The sequence below is a fragment of the Sciurus vulgaris genome (assembly GCF_902686455.1).
Source record: "Sciurus vulgaris genome assembly, chromosome: 4".
NCBI lineage: Eukaryota > Metazoa > Chordata > Mammalia > Rodentia > Sciuridae > Sciurus > Sciurus vulgaris.
In genome coordinates this window covers 64,552,837-64,559,962 of record NC_136464.1, presented here as the reverse complement: position 1 = coordinate 64,559,962, position 7,126 = coordinate 64,552,837, and positions in this window count along the sequence as shown.

Genomic DNA, 7,126 nt, shown 5'->3' with positions numbered 1-7,126 from the left:
TGGTGTGTTAGGCTCCAGTATCATGCCTTCTTCAGGTATTTTAGGGTAGTTTTGATTATGCTTCAACATTTGACTTTCTTATGAAAATACTAAAGAAGGTAACTTGATCCCATTTTACAATGAAATCAGGGCTTATGAGGTTTGAAAAAGTCCTGCATCTCATCCAATCCTCTTTCATAACATTGAGCCTCCTCACTAGTAAAGGTCCCAGAGAATATCTTAAAATGTATGAATTTGTTGATTACACAAAGTCCTAAAATTCAGTTTAATATTTTTATCATCTATTTTATGCAAGCTACCATAAGGGATATAAATATTACCACTCTGTATTCTCTAGACCTCCACTATCCTTTATAGAAGAGCTGCCACAGCTTGCCAGGGAATTCTAACATTTGAAAATCCAACACCTCCAAGTCTGTTAGAGTCCCTGTACACATTTTTGGACACTTCACACTGGTACTTTTCTGACTGAGGAGCGGCACAGAGTTCACCCTGCTTGAATACATATCCTAGAGAAATAGCTGGGTTTCTCTCTCTCTCTCTCTCTCTCTCTCACTCTCTTATTACAATCTCTTCTTTTCCATTCCTAATTCTTTGTTCAAAGGAAGAGACTCCACTCTTCCTATTCGCAGGAATGTTCCACTTTATTTTTGTCCTAAAGTGTGCCTGTACCTTGACATGATAGCTCACATTCTCATATGATCCTGAACACCTGTATCTTTTATGCCCAGTAGGTCCCCAGTGCCGGGTATGGTTCCTGTCATAGAACAGGTCCTCAATAAGTATTGTGTGTGTATGAATCAGTGGTTTCAGATATAATACAAAAATAAAAGTGCAATGAAGAGAAAGTGGATGTTCTTCCAATCAGGAAGGATAAAAATGGAAATGGGTTTTGAAAAATGAATAGGATCGGAAGTAGCAGAAGAGAGGAACATTTTAGGCAGTTTGGGCACAGTTATGGAGGTGGAAAGCATGGACAGGTGGGGCCTGGGAATTAACATTTGTTTACCTTGCATTACTATTTGTCTGGGTCTGAAGGGTAAACTGCTCAGATCTGCACCTATCCTGTAGTGGTGTATCCTACTTTAAAAATACCATACTTCCTTTGATGTCTCAGGGAGAGGGATGACCTTACTGGAGATGGGCCAGTAGCTCCAGAAGGACTATAGGGTATTGGAGCACTGCCCTCATGAAGGCCAGTCCAGCTAGGACTACAGCACTCAGATTGGCTGGTCCCTTCTCTATCACTCTCCTTTTAGCCTGCATCTGGCTTAGAAAACACATGGCATTTCCTTCTTCTGAATCCATGATAGACATTCCTAAGTGGCCACAGTTATTTTTCCCTGTGAGCTCAGACATAACCTCAGAATCCATCCTTGATCTTAACCAAGTAAACTTATTTATAACTTTAGAACTAATGAATTGTGAAATGATAAATGAGTTTGTGGTGATTTGTTACAGCAGCATAGAAAATGGATAGATAGGCTAATCAACTACGGCATACAGATTACAACCTTTTTGCTGTCCCTGAACAATGGTGCAGTGGAAAGAGTGATGATGTCAATATCCAACTTTACAATACAATTCTGCTGGGTCTGTGGGTCCAGTTTCCTCAACTGGAAAATGAACAGAATGATGTCTTGCCTTGGCCATGTAGGAAGTATGTGGACATGACCATGAAAGCTTCCCTTATGTTACCAACTCCCTGTGCATGAACTCAAAAATAGAAAAATAAAGGGCTGGGGATACAGCTCAGATGGTAGAGTGCTTGCCTTGCAAGCATGAGTCCCTGGGTTCAAACCCCAGCACCGAATAAAAAAAAAAAAAATAGAAAAATAAGACTCTTTCCTATGCACAAAAATAAAAAGAAAAACCATAGCAGAAAATTATCATCATCGTTATTATTTTGCAGTGCTATGGATCAGAGAAGAGGAAATTAAAAACTGGACCGAACCCCAAAGAATGGACTGTAATCTGTTTGACTTACCTTATAGAAGCAGGCAGCTTTTTTTTTTTTATTTTTTTATTTTTTATTTTTTTTTTTTGCAATGCTGGGTATTGAACGTAGGGCTTTGTGCTTGCAAGACAAGCACTCTACCAACTGAGCCATACTCCAGCCCCAACAGGCAGCTTTTGACATATCTAAAGAAAGTCATTAGGTTCTACAACTTACTAGTTTTATTACCTTGGACAAACTCATTTCATCAATTAGAACCTTACATTTTCTCTTTCTGATCAAAATTGGGATGCAGACTCAGTGAGATGATCTATATAAAGTTTTGAACTTAACACCTGGCACAGAACCAGCACGTAATATATTTATTTAAGGGAGAGTTGATTAAATATGGAGACCTAGGAAAGGGAGTGTCAAAACAAAGCAAAGCAAAACAAAACAAAACAAAATACCAGTAACATCTTTTGGGGATATATAATCTGGTAAATAAAATTTCCATCCCAAGTTCTGAAACAAATATAATTATGACTTATGAGCTCAATGCCTGGAGACCAAACTATCAGAGGTATTAGCAAAGCTGGACTCTAGAATATTCTTTGGACTCAAACTTCTGTATTCTTGTGGACTTTCAATGTAATTACTTCACTTTCTTCATGGGGTCCTATGTTTTCATTTCCCACTAGGGTCAAGGTGCTATTCCTGGTCTTTCTTTGGTTGTTTCATCTCAGCTACAGTCAATATCTGTTCTCTTTTGGCTGCCCAGAAAAAAATCTCTCTTCCTATATAAGTGCAGGGAGATTCCCCAAATAATGTAGCGCCATCTCCTACTATAGAAGCTGAAAATCCCCCATACTTTCCTAGCCTTTCCTGAAGCTCTGAGACTCAGACTTTTATAATTAGACTGTCTACTCCAGCCTTTCATTAGGAGGAATTGACTCAAAGGGTCAAAGAGTCCACAGAATCCAACCTGGTGATGGAAGAGTGGAAGCAGCAGCTCTATCCAGTTTCCTGAGACATTGGCAATGACAGTGCCAATGGCAGAATCCAGCATCCAGTTTGGCTGAGGCAGGTGTGGTGTTTGTGACTACTGGAAGAGACCCCAGTGTTTTCACTGGAACAGCGTTCAATGGTATAATTTTGGGCATCGTACCTAGTTGGCTAGAATCTCCACACCCAGAGGAATGGTGTGAGCTAACAATGCCCTTTTCACAAACTTCTTTCTAATAAATCAGCTAGAATCCATTTCTGTGATTTGCCACCAAGAACCTGGATGAGTATAACACATCCACTTCAAGCATTTTGGGAAGTGAGGGACCATTTATTTTTAAGTGGGTTTGGACTAAATTCCCAGGAAGGAGTAAGTTGCTATTGACTTTGTGATACAAAAGGATTTCCATGTATTCTTATTCCAGTTCCTTCCTGTGCTTCAGGATCAGTTATAGGGCACCTTACAATTTGCCTAACAGGAAGGAGCAGTTCATCAAAGTATAGCTAGTTTGGCCCAATAGTTAAACAAGTCTTGGTTTAAGGTCTTACCAGATAGAAATTCTTAGAATCACTAGCATTAACTACAAATTCATCCACCCATCCATCTACCAACCGCTCACCAATATTCATTTGGGACCCTGTATAAGCCCATTCATTGTAATAGATACAAGTGGTATACATGGCCTCATGACCAGATTTGGGGTAGCTGCTGAAATTTTCTGAATCATCAAGGCCATTCTCCTTCATAGTCAGCCTCTCTATGTTAGTGTCCCCATTATGCTGACTGGTCCTAATGCTTTGTGCAGACTTTCAGATCCACAGAATCTCAATAGGACCCCCGACTTAGGCAGTCTCTGTTTTATGATACTGTGTATTTTCTTCACAGCCCTGATCACTGCCTTAAATTATCTTATTTATTGATTTACTTGCTTGTTGTCTGTCTCCTACTCCTGCCTCATGAGAGTGCCTTGTCAGTCTTGTTCACTGAATGTGGCCAAAGTCTTGATTAATGAAGATTTGTTCAATGAACTAACAAATTGGTTCTAGAGAGAAAAATGCTTTCTTGAGCTCTGATTTGGAGCAGGACTGTTGACTGGGAAGCTACACTGAAAAGACTTTTAAGAATCCCTGCAGTTTGTAGACTGAATAGAGGAATCCTTGGCGTGCCCCATTTGGTCTATATGTTCTTCCTTCTATGTAGAAGTTCATGGTTGATGCTGGTCCTCCTAGGTACAGTATGAGCTTTTTTGCAAAGCACATTGGGAAGATGGTGAATAGGCTAAAAGGCAGGTTACCTCCCAGGATGGTAACAGAAACACCTCTGAGATTATACAGCTCTCACACCTGGTGGGTATCACAATCACCTGTGAATTTGGCAAAACTACAAAGACTTCCAGGTAATTTGATACACACCCAAATCTTAAAACTACTACTCTATACTATGGCCACATTTCCCAGTTTGTTCCCTGGAACACCATTTACTTGGAATGTTTAACTACTTAAATAAATGAAATGGAATTGTTAGGTTAATCATGTTTCCCTGATGCTATAGTTCAGCATCACAAAAATGCAAATGTGCTCTGTGATTATTCCTCAGAAGACAAAACTATTTGAAAGCTTCACAAATTTATTTGGCCACAGAACTGTTTCTCTCAGGAATGTGCATGAATGTCTTCTGCAATCACAGGCATTAACGTTCAGAATTTGCTACAGTGAACACTTCACAAGTACCATCACTGGGCATACTTCTATCTTAGGAAAATTTCTGGCCTCCATCTTCAGGCAACCCACTCTTTAAATTGCCAAATTGTAACTGATTTAGGATCTGCCTAAAATCCTGCTTCTCAAAGTGTTCTTGGACCTGTATCACTTAGGAGATGGTTAGAAATGTAAACTCCTGGGTCCCACCCTAGATCTATTGATTTGGAATTTGACAGAATCCCTGGGTGATTCACTTGAGCCATCTAAAGAAGCAGTTCTTGGGGTTTCAGAACTACCTGGAGAAACCATTCAATCTGCAATTATTGGCTTTCTCCTTTCCATCCCTTATCAGAATTTCCAATTTGCTCTTGTAAAGTGAGAGATAGGGAAAATGTGTCACTATTAATACTGATAACACTCTCTAGGGATTCCCTTCTTTGGCTCAGTTTTTTGGAGGCTAGGCTCTTGGCTGAGTCTGGAAATGGTAATCCTTACAATCTCAGGGTATCCAACAAAAAATAAACCTTTCCTGAAACTTACAGTGTTTTCAACCAGTAAATCATATACATTGATTTATTGAACATAGTAGACAAAAATGCTTCATGACTCAAATTAGTGAAAAAAATTGCTGTTCGAAAATTGTTTTTAGGCTTCTTAGTACAAGTGAACTCAAGGTGAAGTTCAAAGTTATCCTAGCTAGCTCTTTATTCTTAAGAGCTTTCACCTCCTTCTCTGAAATACTCTGCCAAGTCTACCACCCAGTAGATTATACAGATAAATCTTTCCTCCTTTTTTTCTTTTTTCCTATTCCTATGTCCTTTCCTAAGTTTCTATCCTTTTGATACATACCTATATCACCAGAGGAGGTCCAAGGAGCTCCCAGAGAGGGAACCTCAACCACAGGGCTGGTGCATTTCTGGACAAAAATGAATTTAAGGACTTTTCAGAGCACAGGGAGAGATTTATTTAGGAAAGCAGAGACACATTGAAGAGAGAATGTGGGCCATCTCAAGAGCAAGGAACAGCAAGTCCTTGGTTTGGGGGCTTAATATTTTTAGGAGGAGAATAGCTAGAGACTCTGCTAGAGGTGGAGTCAGTGCATAGCTGCACAATTTCTCACCAGTTCTCCCTGGGCTAGTGCACTGCTTTCACCTTATGCTCTGTTTTTTGGGCAAGGACATGGGCTGGATTACTCATGAGATGCGTTTATTTTATTTTATTTTTTTTCATTCAAATGATTGATGAGTGCTTTTCTTTTGAAACTTAGTATATCTTTATATCTTTTTTTTTCTTATCCTTAAATTCCTATCCCACATGGATTCTGTTCCTTGCCTTGCCTTTAGTTTGCAGAAGTTTTGTCATGACATGTCTCTGTGATTTTCTTTGTATTTATGTTGCTTACAGTTGCTTCTTGATTGGCCATTGTATCTTCAAATACTTCTGCCTCATTCTCTCCAATCCTTCTGAGGGTCATATTCATATGAATGTTATACATTTTCACTGTGCTATACAAGTCTTTTGGGCTTTTGTCTACCTTTTCTGATCCTATCCTCTCTGTGCTTCAGTGTGGTTATTTTCTATGGGCCATTATTCCAGTTCATTAATCCTGGTATCTTGTGTCTAATCTCTATTAAACTCATAATTTCAGATATTATGTTTTTAAATTCTAGAGTTTCCATTTGATTTCTTTTCTTTAAATATTATAATCCTCTAAAAATTTCCCATTTTAAAATCTACTTGCTCTATATTCTTAAACATAGGAATCATAGTTATTTTAAAGGCTTTTACTGCTAACTCCAATGTCTAGGTCCTCTGTAGTTCTATTCCTATTACATGTTTTTTCTCTTCTTTCCCAGTAATATGATTTTGACGCATGTCATATCTAGAATTTTTAAAAATTGAAGGTTAAAATTTAAGAATTAAATTTTAGAAAATTAATGTTCTAAAAAATTCATTTAGTTAGAAAATTATATGCAAGCATTAATTATAAGGAATCCAAATGACCTTTTCCTACCCACAATATTAGACAGATGAAATTGGGATTGGTTACCTTAAAGCATCAAGGATCGAACTGAGTTGTGGCTGATGTTTATTTTGGTTAGGGCTCAGTTTACTTATCATTTGTTCCTATCACTAAAATGTTATCCCTCAAGGTTTTCAGTTGAATACCTGTTGGGACTAATGACACGTTAACTAACTCAGGCTGACTCCTTACTTCCTGGCGAGTGAGCAAGATCAAGGCCTCAAAGGCGGTTTCAATAGTTAATGACATGAACCGGACCACCGTCAGGGATTGGTTAACAATAATTCTGCGAATGTGATCAGCTCCTGCTTGCCATATAGTCCTATGGGACTCTTGCCTGCGTGAACCCCCCATGCCTTGCTGACCTTTAAGCTGATTGGTTCCCGCCTAGCCCCCACCCTACATAAAAGCTGTGTGATTTCCTCAATAAACGAGTTCCTGCTGTGACGGGTCTCTCTGAC